Source organism: Emys orbicularis, chromosome 4 (assembly GCF_028017835.1).
Source record: "Emys orbicularis isolate rEmyOrb1 chromosome 4, rEmyOrb1.hap1, whole genome shotgun sequence".
NCBI lineage: Eukaryota > Metazoa > Chordata > Testudines > Emydidae > Emys > Emys orbicularis.
The window spans coordinates 157,782,735-157,797,756 of NC_088686.1; the positions used below are offsets into that span (position 1 = coordinate 157,782,735).

At 58.4% G+C, this 15,022-nt stretch overlaps 1 pseudogene; it reads left to right on the plus strand.

Annotated features, from left to right (window-relative positions):
* The window catches only part of LOC135877976 (RING finger protein 112-like), a 1,138,053-nt pseudogene that overhangs the window by 846,969 nt on the left and 276,062 nt on the right, over positions 1–15,022 (plus strand).

Consider the following 15,022-nt stretch of genomic DNA (forward strand, 5'->3'; position numbering starts at 1 on the left):
CAAGACATTGGCACTGCATTGGCTTGCGGAGACCCCCATCCTCATAGCCTCACTACCATGTGTGCTGCTGCATCAGCTGCTGCCCCATTGCCCCATCAATAGGCTTGAGCCTCGGAGAATGAGGAGTGGGGGCTGCATGCACAGACCCTGGGCAAGCCCATGGAGATAGGAGGACAAGGTGACTTAGCCCTGCAGTGCCCCCATCTGGCCGTGCTGAGAATTGCAGACAGTGACCAACCCAAGCCCCAAGATAATGTAAGTCCCCCTCCATCCCTTAGGGATCTGGGAGGATTTGAACCCATGGCAGGGATGGTGCTAAGAGCACAGCCACAAGGGATCATTGCGGTCCTCCAATCTAGCCTCATGCACAGCACAGCCCAGATGGCCCAACCCAGGCCTCCCTCCCTCCAGCCCATATGTGATGGCTGAGCTAGCACATGACTCTTAGAAAGGGTGTCATAAATATAGAGAGAAGGGTCGCATAAAATCCCTCCTTGGCAGCTGTACTGAATCACCTTATCTGTAAGGGGTTAAGTATGTCAAATAACCTAGTTGGCACCTGACCAGAGGGACCAATGAGGAAAGAAGATACTTTCAAATCTGCGGGGGGGGGGGGGGGGAGGTTTTGTTTGTACTCTCTCTTTGTTGTTACCTCTCCAGATGGAGAGAGAAGCCAAGCAGGTACAACATCTCCTGAAAATATACCTGGAATAATCCATCTAAAATCACAGAAATTGTAAGTAAGGCAAGGAAATGCATTAGGTTATCTTTTGTTTTAGCTTGTGAATTTTCCTATGCTACAAAGGTAGTTTTAGTCCTGTTTTTGTAACTGTGAAGCTGAGCCAGAGGGGAATCCTCTGTGTTTTAAATCTTTTTATTTCCCCTCTAAAGTTACTTTCCATCCTGCTTTTGCAGGTGTGAGTCTTTTACTTTTTTCTTTATAAATAAAGTTATTCTTTTAAGAACCTGATTGATTTTCAGTGTCCCGAAGACAAAGGGTTTGGTCTGTGCTCACATTGCTAACCAATTCATTGGTATATTATTCTCAAGCCTCCCCAGGAAAGAGGGTGTAGGGGCTTGGGGGAATATTTCGGGGGGATAGGGATCCAAGTGACCTTTCCCTGAAATTTTGTGTAAGTCACTTGGTGGTGGCAGCAATACCGTCCAAGGACAAGGAAAGGAATTTGTGCTTGGGGAAGTTTTTTACCTAAGCTGGTAGAATATAAGCTTAGGGGGTCTGTAGTGAAGTGAGACTCACCACTGTGGCGCCTCCTGCTGATTGTCCTGGGAATTAGCTCAATTCCAGCTCGGCGCATCCTCTGCTGGCCGATGGTTCACCTGCCACTGGCCCCAGTGTCCCTCCCGGACCCCGGTGCCCCTTACCCTGGGGTTCTGCCCCCAGCAGTAACCCCATCAAACTCTGGGTCTCCCCTCCTAGGGGAACCCCCAACCCTCTAAACCGTCCTTGCCTCAGTGGCTACTGCCAGTCATCATCTAGCCCCCGCTCCCTGGGGCAGACTGCAGTCTGTAAAGGCCACTCATCATTGGCAAGGGGGTAGGACCAGCTGCCTCTGCTTATCCTCAGGCTGCCCCTCTGCAACCCCAGAACCTGCTTTGGCCCTTTCAGCAAGGCCCACAGCCTGGGGATTTACCAGGCTGGAGCTCCCCAGCTCCTCCTGCCTTTCCCCAGCCCTGCTCCGTTCCGTTCCCTGTACCCTGAGCTCGCAGGCAGCCAGGTCCTTCCCCCTCCAAGGCTGGAGAGAGAGTCTCAGTCTCCTGGCCCCACTGCCCTTTTATCAGGGTCAGCTGGGCCCTGATTGGCATGGCCCCAGCTGTGGCTGCTTCTCCTATTGGCTCCCCATGGCAGCCCTGTCCCAGGGCTGTTTTAAAGAAAGAGAAGGTTAAGGGGTCTCTTGGTCACCGTCTATAAATACCTACACGGGGAACAAATATTTAATAATGGGCTCTTCAGTCGAGCAGATCCAATGGCTGCAAGTTGAAGCGAGACAAATGCAGACTGGAAATAAAGTGTAAATTTTTCACAGTGAGAGTAATTAACCATTGGAACAATTCACTGAGGGTTGTGGTGGATTCTCCACCCCACTGACAATTTTTAAAGCAAGACTGGCAGTTGTTCTGAAAGCTCTCCTCTAGGAGTTATTTGGGGGCAGGTCTCTGGGGCCTGTGTTATACAAGGGGTTGGACTAGATTATTACAGTGCTGCCTTCTCACTTTAGAATCTATGAACTACCCGATAACCGTACCCCCATTACAATCTGACCTTTGCCGGGGCACTGTCCTTGGCCAGCTGTTCTTGGCACATTCTGCTGCTAACAAAACAGGGAAATGAAAATCACTCTGGGGATTCCCCCAGTAACCTGGGAGCTTGCACTCTTGTATTTGGTTTTATAGGGTGCCTGTGCTGGGACAATTCCAGGCAGAGCAGAATGAGAACGGTCTCGCCCTACTCATGTGCTGAATTTGGAAGCAGAGCCATAACTAGGCATTGCAATGCCCGGGGTGAGCAAGCATATTTGCGCCCCTGTACCTATTGGGTTCCGGGAAGTGGGCGGGCGTAAGCCCGCCCACTGCTAAAGGATCCTCCCCCCAGCCTAAGGGGAGGACCCACAGGACCTAAAACCCAAATGATTACGGGGGACAACTAATGTAAAAACAGGGACAGGAGTGCGATTAAAGGGTCAAAAGAAGGGAACCTGACGGGGACACTGAGCAGAGAACCCCGGACAGCGCCCACTGCTCCTCAAAGGTGTCAAGGGAGCCAGTGGACGCCGCCCAGAGGAACTCTGCCCGGATACGTGAACGGACAGAGGATCGGAAACAGGCCCCACAGTCACAGGAACCTCCATCGGCCAACCTCCTCTCCCTGGTTTTATAGATGGCCTGTTTAGCCAGGGCCAAGAGGAAGTTGACCAGGAGGTCCCGCGACTTTGTGGGGCCACGGATAGGGAGTGCATAAATGAGAAGGTGAGGGGAAAAGTGTAACCAAAAACGCAACATAATGTCGGTGAGGAGCCGGTGTAGGGGCTGCAACCTGGCACACTCTAAGTAAACGTGAGCCAGGGTCTCCCTCACGCCGCAGAAAGGACAGGTGTCAGGGACAGGGGTAAACCGCGCCAAGTACACGCCCGTGCTCACGGCCCCATGAAGGAGCCGCCAACTGACATCCCCGGCGGGCCTCGGGACCAGGGTGGAATAGAGGCTGGCCCACCGGGGCTTCTCACCCTCGACAGGTGGCAGAAGGTCCCGCCACTTCGTATCGGGGCGGGACACGAGGGTGAGGAAGTGAAGAGTGTGGAGCACGAGCATGTATAGATGTTTCCTTGGCGCGGTCAGGAAACGAACCGGCTGCAAGTCATGCAGCCGGCTCACGGAGAAGGGGCGGGGAGGCCAGTTGGGTCCATGGGGCAGGGGCCCAATAAAGAGGTCCGGAGGACCAGGGGTGGAGGGTGGGCGGGGCGTGCCCTTGCGCAGGACCTGGTCGAGGTAGACCCGAGCAGCGGGCGGCAAAGCGGCCCTCACCTCCTGAAGTACGCGCCGGGGAGTACAAGGCCTGGAGAGCCCCATGCGCCGAGCGAGCGTCAGGGGATCCAGCCAGACTCCCCGGTCGTAGTCCAGGAGGTCTCCGACTCTCGTGACTTCTGCCAGGACCAATCTCTGGCGCACCGCGGGGGACTCCGCCACCTGCACACGAAGCTGGGGGTTGTGTAGCAGGGGCTCCGCGAGGAGATCTGCCCCCCCAGTGGCCGCCACGGACCTGGTCGCTGAGAACAGTTTCCAGGTCTGGAGGAGGTCCTGGTAGAAGACCGGCAGCCCGGAGAGGTCTCGCGGAAGACCTCTTGGATCGAGATAAAAGAGCTGCCAGTCGTATCGGAGCCCTCTGAAGCGGCGCAGGAAGGCGTGCGCCAGTACTCTCCACGCCGGACTACCTGCACCATAAAGGAGTCTCTGCAGGGCCTGGAGGTGGAAGACATGGACCTGAGTGCGAAGGCACTTCAGGCCCTGCCCTCCCTCCTCCAGGGGCAGATGGAGGACCCCCACAGAGACCCAGTGCAGTCCTGGCCAAAAGAACTCCAGAATCGCCCTCCGGAGGTCGGCCAGGAAGCCCGGGGCCGGGACCAGGGTGTTGAGACGGTACCAGACCATGGACAGGACTAGTTGATTGAGTACCAGTGACCTCCCGCGAAGGGAGAGGCACCGGAGTAGTCCTGTCCATTTCCGGAGCCGCTCCGTCACCCTGCCCTGTAAACCTTGCCAGTTCTCCGGCGGAGATGGATGCGTGGCAGAAAGGTAAACGCCGAGATAGAGCAGCGGACCCGCGCTCCACCGGATGGCCTGAAGCGCGGGTGGGAGGGAGCTCGCCTGCCACCCGGCCCCTACCACCAGGCCAGAGCTCTTGACCCAGTTGACCCGGGTGGAGGAGGCCGCCGAGTACACGGTCTGGTAAGCCTCCACCCGCACCAAGTCGCCCGGGTCCTGGACCACGAGGAGCACATCGTCGGCGTACGCCGACAGGACCAGCCGCAGCTCCGGCTCCCGAAGCACCAACCCCATCAACCTCCTGCGGAGGAGACAGAGGAAGGGCTCGATCGCCAGAGCGTAAAGCTGGCCCAAGAGGGGGCACCCCTGCCGCACTCCCCGCCCGAAGCTGACCGGCTCGGTCAGGGTCCAGTTGAGCCTGACCAGACACTCTGCGGAGGCGTACAGCACCTGGAGAAAACCCACAAACTGGGGTCCGAAGCCTAACGCTTGCAGAGTGCCCAGGAGATACCCGTGGTCCACCCTGTCGAACGCCTTCTCCTGATCCAGGGACAGGAGGGCGAACGACAGACCATCCCTACACCCAAGTTCCAGAAGATCCCAGACCAGGTAGAGGTTATCAAAGATGCTACGGCCCGGGACAGTGTAGGTCTGGTCTGGGTGGATCACGTCCTCCAGCACGGACCCCAGCCGCAGCGAGATGGCCTTGGCTATGATTTTGTAGTCCGTGCTGAGGAGCGAGACGGGACGCCAATTTCGTAAGTCGCGGAGGTCCCCCTTCTTCGGCAATAAGGCGAGCACGGCTCGCCTGCACGAAAGAGGGAGGACCCCGCTCAGCAAGGCCTCGGCCCAGACGGTGACTAGGTCCGGGCCGAGGACGTCCCAGAACACGCGGTAGAACTCCACGGTCAGCCCGTCCATGCCCGGAGATTTATTGGTAGGCATGCGGCAGAGGGCTTCCGAGAACTCGGCCAGAGAGAGAGGCAACTCTAGCCGGTCCCGGTCACCCGCGCTGACCGTAGGGAGTCCGTCCCAGAGCACTCTGCAAGCGGTAGGGTCGGTCGGATCCGGGGAGAAAAGGTGTGCGTAGAAGGTCCTGGCCCTCTCGCACATCTCCGCCGGATCCGTGAGGGGGGTGCCGTCCTCCGCCAGGAGGCAGGTGACGTGCCTCTTGGCCCCCTTCCTTTTCTCCAGGGCGTAGAAGAAGCGGGAGCCGCGATCCATCTCCCGAAGGAGGCGGATGCGGGATCGAACAAAAGCACCCCGGGCCCGATGATCGTCGAGGGCCCAGAGCTCCTCCCGCTTCTCCCGGCATGCCACTGCCCTCGCCAGACCAGCCAGAACTCCCGGAAGGATGCCACGAAGCCCACATCCTCCAGCAAACTATTGTTAAAATGCCAATAGGCCGGCCCCGGCCTCTCCGCACAGAGAGAGGCCGTCACGGTGACTAGATGGTGATCTGAAAAAGGGGCCAGCCTGACGTAGGAGGAGTGGGCCCGTGAAAGATGGAAACGTGACAAGTAAATGCGGTCCAACCGGGAGTGGCACGACCGATGGGCTTCCACCCGGACATAGGTGAACGTGGAGACATTGTCCGGGTGGTGGTCGCGCCAGACGTCCACCAGGGAGTGATGTTCCACAATCTCCCGGAGGACGTCCGCGGCGGCCGGGCACTGCTCGGTCCCCGAGCGGTCCCGCTCCTCGAGGGTAGCATTGAAGTCCCCGCCCAGGACCAGGCACTCACGAGGATCCAAGGAGCCGAGGAAGGCGGACGCCTGCTGATAAAAAGGCAACCGCTCCGGGCCCGATGTCGGGGCATAGACGTTGGCAAGGTTGATCACAAGCCCCTCCATGCGAACCCGGAGGTGCAGCAGGCGGCCCGGCACAACCTCGGCAACCCCCAGCACCTCGGGCCGTAGGTCGGGGGAGAACAGGGTAGCCACTCCAGCCGTACGAACTGTGAGATGGCTAAAATAGACCCTGTCCCCCCACTCCAGCCACCAGCTGTCTTCGGCGGCTGGATCCATGTGGGTCTCCTGCAGGAAAACCACAGAGTACCCCCCTTCCCGAAGGAAGGAGAGCACCTGGCACCTGCGGAGACCCACCCTACAGCCCCGGGTGTTCAATGTTGCAAAGGTAAGTGGTGGCATGAGGAGGGCTGGGGGGGATCCTCGTCGGCAGGGACGCTCACGGCCCCCATTGGGCCACGCAGCAAACCGTGACCCACCCCGAAGGTGAGCAAGGAGTCACGGAAGCTGCGGACCCGCTGGTAAGCCGCAGCACCCTGCTTCCCGGTCCTTTTACCCTCCCCCATGAGGGCCCTCGCGGCCCGGAGGATCTGGTGGAAATCCCCCCATCGCTGGAGAGCGAGCGGCACCTTATTGCGGGAGCCACGGACGTCTTCTAAAAACTCCCGCAGCTCTTCTCGCAGCGTATGGGGGGGTGGGGTCACTGGCTTCTTGTCATTCCCCATTGGGGCCCCTGGCACGGCCCCGTGGCCCAGCGAGACGGGCAGGCAAGGGGCGGACCCTCGACATGGCGCCCGATGGACCGGTGCCACATGGCCCACCTCAGTCCCCGGCTCAATGGGGGGCGGCGGCGGAGGGAGAACAGCAGCCCCTAGTGGGTCGGGATTGGGGAACACAAAGGCCACTCCCTGGGGGTCATCCTCCGGGAAAGAGAAGGAGACATCCCCTGGGGCGGCAATGGCATCGCAGGAGGTGGAAGGGATAGGAATCAGGTCAGGAGTAAGGGCAGGGCCAGGGGCAGGAGTAGGGTCGGGAAGAGGGACAGAGGTGGGATCCTGGGCCCCAGGAGCTGGACTGTTGGAAGGTGGCTCCTCTCGGTCGGGCCCAGGGGCCTGAGGGTTAGGGAGGGGGTCCCCAGGGATGCCGGGCTCAGGCTCTACGGCAGGTGGAACAGCCAGGGCAGCAGGAGGTGAACAATCTTCAACGGGGCTCCCACCCGGGAAGGAACTCGGTTGCCCCACGCCAACGAGGGATACCCCTGGTAACTCGTGTCCCGGCTGCGAGGCACCGACCGTCGCCTGAAAAGGCTCGGCGGCCGTCAGCGGGGTGTCACTCGCAGCCGGGCAGGTCAAAGAGCCCAGGGGCTCCGCTGAGGCAGGAGCAGGAGCAGCAATTAGGGGTACAGAAGATGGAGAAGGGGAGGCCGGGGTGAGGTCGGCCAGATCGAGGCCCGCTGGCAGAGGGTCGTCCTCCCCCTGGGTGACCGGGGTCAGACCCAGGGCCTCGATCTCCTCATAGATAGAGGGCAGCTCACCCCCCACCACCCCAGGTTCTTCCCCGCTAACACCCGAGGCGACACTTTCCTCGGGCATCGCAGGGGGTACAGGTGGCAAGGGGGTAGGAGGGGTGTCAACGGGGGCCTCCACAAAGAGGGACTGCGGAGGACGGATGGTGGGATCCTCTGGTGCTGCCACACCTTCCCCAGCTGGCAACGGTTGATGTAATATACCCGCGGGCAAGGCGGAAGGCTCGGCAGCGGTGCCCCCCTTCCTGGGTTTCCGGGGGGCCTCCGCACCAGATGGCAGGAGCGGAGCTCGAGCCTTCCGCTTGCCCCGCTTTCCCTGTACTAGGGTCCAGCCCTCCATGGCATTATCTGCGGGCTGGGTGACAGGGGTTGGGTCGGGGGGCAAAGATGACGGCTCGAGGACCTGAGGAGGTAACAATGGGGCAGCAGGAGGGGGGGCGGATTCTCCCTGGGGAGGGCCCTCTCCCGCGCCCGGCAAAACCCCCACCGCACCCTCCTCTACAGGCCCCGCCACAGTGTACGTAGCAGAGACGGGGCTCTCCCGCTCATCTGGGCATGGTGGGGGAGGTACCCCTAAGGCCCGAGCGGGAGCAGTGGTGGTCCAAGAAGGAAGGCATTATCTGCCGGGGCTCGGGGGTCCCGGACGCTCCTCCGTGCCGGGCCAAGGGGCAGTCCCTCCGGACGTGCTCTATCGCCCGGCAGAGGTAGCACCAGGCCTCCCCCGTGAAGTAGTGCACCCGGTGATGGGCCCCCTGATAGTGGACCAGGAAAGACCCCTCGAGCGCCTCTCCGCCACGCGCCGCCGGCGGCAGTTGGAGCTGCACGTGCTGGCGGAACGAGAGGACGTGACGGAGGGCGGGGTCTTTGCAGCCCAGCGAGAGAGGGCGGACGATGGAAATTGGTTTCCCCAGGTTAGAAAGGGCGGGCAGCAGGGCGACATTGGGGAGGAAAGGAGGAACAGAGGTGAGGACCAGACCGACACCCAGGTCCTCCAGCGGCTCCAGGGGGACGAACACGCCCCCCACCGCCAGGCCCTTCTCCACCGCCTCCTGGGCGGCGGCCACCGAGGCAAGGAAGAAAACAACCTTGCCATACATTTTGGAGGCCGCCACGATGGCTGTGGGCCCCACCACCCTCGCCAACGCCCGCACGTAGGTCTCCACGTGGGGCGAGGCGGGCACCAGGAGGCAATGGACGCCGTGCTTCCTAGTCAAGGTGGGAAAGGGGCCCAGGCCGCTACAGATGGAAACCGAGGCGGTGGATGGACAAGATGGCGTACTGGCAGGCGGGGGGGCCGCCGCCACCTGGGCATATGCCCTGGGGGCCGGGGGAGGGGCACCCGCAGAGCTGGTGGAGGGAGCAGCGGGGAGGGACGCCGTGGCCGGTGGCGGGGCCGCGGCAGTGGGGGTAGCCCCTGCCATGGAGGGCCCAGTCTTTCTAGCAGGGCTCTTCCCCTTCTTTTTGCCCTGGCCTTTCCTGCCGGCTGGGGCAGCTCCCCCAGAATTGGAGGGAGCGAAGGACGTGGCAGCAGCGGAGGTCACCCCGTCGCCCGCCGCTGCCGACACTGCAGCGGGGGCGGTGGCAGGTGGTTTGGCAGCGGCGGTTGAGGAAGAGGCCAAGGGGACAGGCGGGGGAGGGACGGCGGAGTCTACTTGGGGGGGCTCGCCCGCTGTCTTCCCCTCCATAATGAGCAGGGAGGGAGGGGAAAACACACTGGAGAGGGGGGGGCAGGTAAAGGGGGAGCAGGTCAGCCACTCCTCCCCGCTAGGCTGCAGGCAGGGGAGGAGGGCGCCAAAACGGGGGGAGATGGGGGGGTATCAAGGGCTTGGGGGGGGGGCCAGTCATCGACACCGGCTCCTCTAGTTACACTAGGGGAGGGAAGGTCACAATAACATCAAGGGGTGCAGTGATTAACCAAAATGTGATGGGGGGCACAAGTGCACGGGAGGGGGCATGGGCACACGAGGGGAGGGGTCAATCAGGGCAAGGGGGGGCGCAAAGGAAAGGGAGCAACTAGGCTGGGAATGGGGCAGAGGAACCAAGGGGCTAACCGCAGGGCTGGGGTGGGTCAACCGAACTAAACTGCAGAGGGAAAAGGGTGGGGCAGGCAAACAAACTGAAGCTGGGGAGGGGCAAAAGGCTACAGAGGGCAAATGGGGTAGGCAAAGCTGGGAGGCCCGTTGCGAAGGGGAAGGGGTCAGTCCAGGGGGGGAAGGTGCGCCCACGAGCACTTGTGCAAAGTCAATGTGCGGCTGCCTGCCGCTGCAGGCCCAAACGATGGCAATAGGGCGCGGCCGGCCAGGAGAGCAGCAGAGTCCCAGAGGCAGGAGCAGAGGCAGATGGTGAATGGGCTGTGGGGGTGGTGGAGGGGGCAACGGTGGTGGTGGGGGGCTTGGGGGGGGACACAGATGGACCAGGGGGCAGGCTCCACACCACACCCCCTGTGTCCCCACTAACACAGTCTAGACCCCCCACCACTAAAGCACAGTTCGAAAAGTACTCAGTCCTGAATGGCCCCCTCCACAGTGGTCTCCAGAGTACCGTGCGCTCCCCCAACAGCCGATGGTCTATATAGTCCTCGTCCTCCACCTCCAGGCTCCAGCAGCTCCCCAGGACACACGCAGCAGCGGCAGCAGCTCCGGCAACCCTGGCAGCCAGGCAGGAAAGACCCCCCACAGGTGGTAGCGGTGATGGTGAAAGTGGGGTCTTGGCTTCTCCCTCCAGAGATGGTGGGGAGGGGGGGCTGGCCAGCAAGACCCCCCCACCCCACACTCAGCAGCAGTGGTAGCAGTAGTCCAGGGAAGGAGCTCTAGCCAGCAGCAGCAGTCCAGGGAAGGAGCTCTAGCCAGCAGCAGCAACCCAGGGAGAAGGTGCTCCAGCTAGCAGGGTAGCTAGAGAGGAGAAGGAGGGAGAACTCCAGCCAGCAGGGCAGCCACAGAGGACACTGAGCACGCTCTGTAGCGGAGTGATCACCCGCTCCTGCCCTGAAGGGGTTGGAAAAGCCCTGGGAGGGGGCTGGGGCTGCGAGCTAAAGGCTCGCTGATTGGGGAAGCAGCCGCAGCTGGGCCATGCCCCAATCAGACTGCAGCTGGCCCTATAAAAGCCAGTGAAGCCAGGAGCTGAGAGGACTCTCTCTAGCTCTTGAGGGAGAAGGGCCTGGCTGCCTGGGAACTGAGCAGGGTACCTAAAGTGGAGCAGGGCTGGGGGGAAGGCTAGAGGAGCTGGGGGAGCTCCAGCCTGGAAACCCCCCAGGCTGCAGGCCATGTTAAAGGCTGGAAAGGGTACTGGGGTTGCAGAGGGGCAGCCCAAGGGTAGGCAGAGACAGCAGGTCCAAACCCCCCTTGCCGGTGATGAGTGGCAATAATACTGCAGTCTGCCCCAGTGAATGGGGCCTAGATGGTGACTGGCAGTAGCCAAAGACTGAGGTGGGGATAGGGGGTTGGGGGTTCCCCGGGAAGGGGAGACCCAGCGAGACTGCAGGGGGCAGAACCCTGGCCTGAAAGGGGCACCGGGGTCCAGGAGGAACTCGGGACCCAGCAGGAACCGGGACACTGACCTGCAGAGGGCGTGCCTGGGTTGAAGAGCTAATTCCCAGGATGACCGACAGGAGGCGCCGCAGGGGTGAGTTGCTGCCCCGTGACAGCCCCCAAGAGGCAACACATGGAGGGGACCAAATTTCTGCCTTCCATTTAGTACAGAGGTTTTCAAATTTTTGCCAGCAGATCAGAGGCTGGTGGGAGCTGCCCGGCCCACTTGGGCCCCAGGCTCTCCATGCTGTGGGAGCTCTGGTGCTGGTTGGCTGCCTTGATGAGCTCTTGCCTCTGCCCTGACGGAGGCCGGCACTGGCTGGCGATGCCCCCTGGAGCCGACCCTGGCAGTCATGCGATGCTCCCCGAGGTGCTCCCTGCAGTACTCATCCCCGCTTGAGCATCTGCCTCTCAGCAGCTCACCGCCCAGGGACCTGCAGCAGCAGAGCCCGGAGCATGTCAGGGGTGCAGCTCGGAGCTTTGCCACGTGCGCTACCTGGGGAGCACCTGTGCTTTGCAGAGGTGGCCGGGCTCGGGAAGCAGGGCAGGGAGGGCTGCCGGGTAGCCAGCCAGCACCCCGGCTCCCACATCATGGAGATGCAATTGCCAGAGTAGGTTGGGTGGCTCCCACCAGCTTCCGATCCGCCAGCTCCTGGGACGCAGCGATGGTTCTCAAACTGTAGGGGGACACGCCAAACACTGTGAAAACCTCTGTGCTAAAGGGAAGGCAGAGATCTGGGGGGAGGCATGTGACTCCATGTGCCCCCCCCCACGCTGTTCCATTTTTCCAGCCCTGTGGCTCTGCACCCTAGGAGGCTACCCCGCTAGCCCTACCCCGGTTATGGCCCTGTTTGACAGCACTTGTTTCCAGGAGTGGCTCATTCAGGGATTGGTCACATCTATTTTCCACAGATCTGGGGAGGGTGGCGGCAGGAGGCTCTGTCTCTAAAAGCCTGCTCCGGTGCATTCACTCTTCAGGCGGGGTTCAGTCGGAGCAATGGAGGCAGCTGGGGTTGGCCAAGACAGGATGAGGCGAGGCTGGTTCATGGGTTGTCTCCACTGCCTCTAGCATTTCTGGTGATGACTCTGGTGCAGTGTGAGGGTGGAGTGGGGATGTAGGAACCAGCCCCTACCTTCCATGGGGAGGGGGGAAAGATATGGTCTGATGGGGGAAGGGAATTGGGCTAGTGAATAACAGGGGGATACAACCCTTTCACCATTCATAGACCCCCCCCCCACCCATGCAGCCTGGATTTCTGCATTCAATCCTGAGCCACCTCCATTCAGATCAGTGGGGAATGTTAACTCTGGAACCTACAGATGACAAGTTGAATAACTGCTAAGATTTTTAACTGTTGCTGAGCATAGCAGGGCTGTTTCAGGAGAGTGGATGGAGCTTGGGAACTGTGGGTGGAGCTACTGGCACCCATTCCCCCACATACACCATGCAGTGACTGTGTATACCCCCCCCCACACACACATTATTATCTTTCCCTTCTCTTTCTTCACCCCCCAGCTGCCCAGGGGAGTTTGAATCAAGCAGGTAAGACGCCCACAGCAAAACACCAGCCTTACCTGTCCTGTGCATGTGGAATGAGAATGAGGCTGGGAGCCAGGACTCCTGGGTCCTATACCCAGCTGTGGGAAGGGAGTGGGATCTAGCGGGTTAGAGCAGAGGGAACAAGGTGGTATCATTGGGGTTAGGGATAAAGGTTAAGGTTAGCATTGTGTTAGGGTTAAGGGTATCATAGGGTGAAGGTTATCATTGGGATTATGACAGTCTGTCATTGGGGTTAGGGTGAAGTTTAAATATGGGGTTGGTTTCTTTCTTTCTTTCTTTCTTTTGGCAGAACCAAGACAGGATGAGTTAAAGTTTTACCGAGACGGCTTGTGTTAATTTAATTGGCCTATGTAAATAATTATTTTACCTTTAAGCACCCTGGGGCTGTGCCAATGAATTACAAGGGAACTCAGGTGTTTCCAGCATCATGGCATTCCGCCTCCCAGAATTAGCCTTGTGATTTCAATGGGACGCACGGTTCTCTTTTCATTTTCTGGTCCCCCTTGACACCACCTCAGCCCTAATCCTGATGATAACCCTATACCCATGATAACCTTAACCTAACCTCCATGGTAGCCTCAACCCCATAATAATCCTAGCCCTGCCTACTCTTTCTTCACTCCCTAAGCACTTGCAACACAGACATGTCCAAACTCTCCCACTCATGTGCTAGAAGAACTAATGTTGGGTGAGAAACACCCTAATATACAGGACAGTTCCTTGCTAACAGGTACAGGCTGTAGACTGTGTTTTATGTTTTTCTTCTCCCTGTAACCTTATGTTTCCTCATCACATTCCTTGCCTTTATTTTGAATCTCTCCCTTACCCTCCGCTAAAACAACTTCACTTTGGTTTTATTATGGACAAGTCGGTGACAAACCCAAACTAATATCACCAATTCAGCTGTGTCACCCCTGCCTTTACAAGGTCTTGCATCTGTAGCTTCCAGCCTGGACTGCTCACAAACAGCATCCAGAAATCAAGTCACTCCCAGCCATGTGTGTGTGTGCTGCAGCCACACCCGGGATTTTACCAGCCCTAAAGATTATCATGGGGCAACCCCAACACACCCCTAGTCCCAATTCCCTCCCCCTCCGAAATGTGGGTCCTATCCTGCCTAGCCCTCTCCATGATAGTGCAGATATATTAAGTCTTATTCCCTTAAGGGAATAATATGCACACAACTTGTTACCCCAAAGGAGTTATGAACACACTGGATTAGATAAAGCAATAAAACAAGCGTATTAGATACAACCTTACAGGTGAGTACAGATTAAGTGAGTACAACTAATGAGGCATAAAAGTCAGACATGGTTTAAAGAAAAATAAACATAAAATGCAAATAATGCCCAATTTAACAGAGTATGTCAAATTCAAAGCAAAGTTTTTCCCACCACATGCTGACTCAGCCTTTAGAGACATATTAGTAGATGTTTGTGTTTTTGTGCGTTTACATATATATTGTTAGATTTTAACGATGTAACCAAACAGTTCCTGTCTATCACTGTATTCTGTTAATTCAGAGATCAAAAGGAGATGTTAGCATTTGAATGAACTGTACATGTAGTGATATCACTGTCTTCATTTCTCTTTGAAGTATGTGGTAAACTACCTGTAAATGGTGGGAGATGGGCAATAGCCTTATGTTAATCCCTGTAGCTAATAATTGGAGATACTTAGGAAATAGGAGGTTACTTCAAAGACATTATTCTTCACCCAAAGAACACCTGCTGTCAAGAAGCTCACAATAGCCTGCCAGGGATCTATACAAAATTATTGGGCCCTGATCCTTTCATCTCAGATCTGCTTAAGCTTCATCAGGGGAAGTTTGAGTCCCAAGACGGAGCTCTCCAGTTCCATTCTGGATCACTGTGATATTGGCTAGTTGGGCATTGGACTATAACCTAATGAACTGATTCTTGAAAGGACTCTTTGGAACTTTAAAGCTCACCATCTTACAATATCCAAGACATCCTCAGGACGGAGGACAATCTGAGCTCAAATCCCCGTTAACCTTCCGCGACCGACATTGCAGCATCGTGAGGGACTCTTGCTTCACCTTCAGAAAGGTTTCTCCAGCCGTGGGAGCCAGCACGGAAACGCCAAAGACGGTTCTATTGAGGCAGTCCAGCGTATATGAGTCTGTAGAATAGTCACCGCCCTCTGCCTCATTGCGAGTACTATGCATGTGAGTGTCCCTGGCTCCCCTGGGAGGGCAACTGGAACTGCTCGGGGGTGATTCATACCAAAATCCCAATGCTGGTTATGCAGATCCTCAGCCGTTGGGTAAATTGGCACTGCACACTCAGCCTGGGCTCTGACTCCGCTTTGAGCCCAAGCCCCACGTCTGTACACACACCAATCAATCTGACTCAGGTCAGCC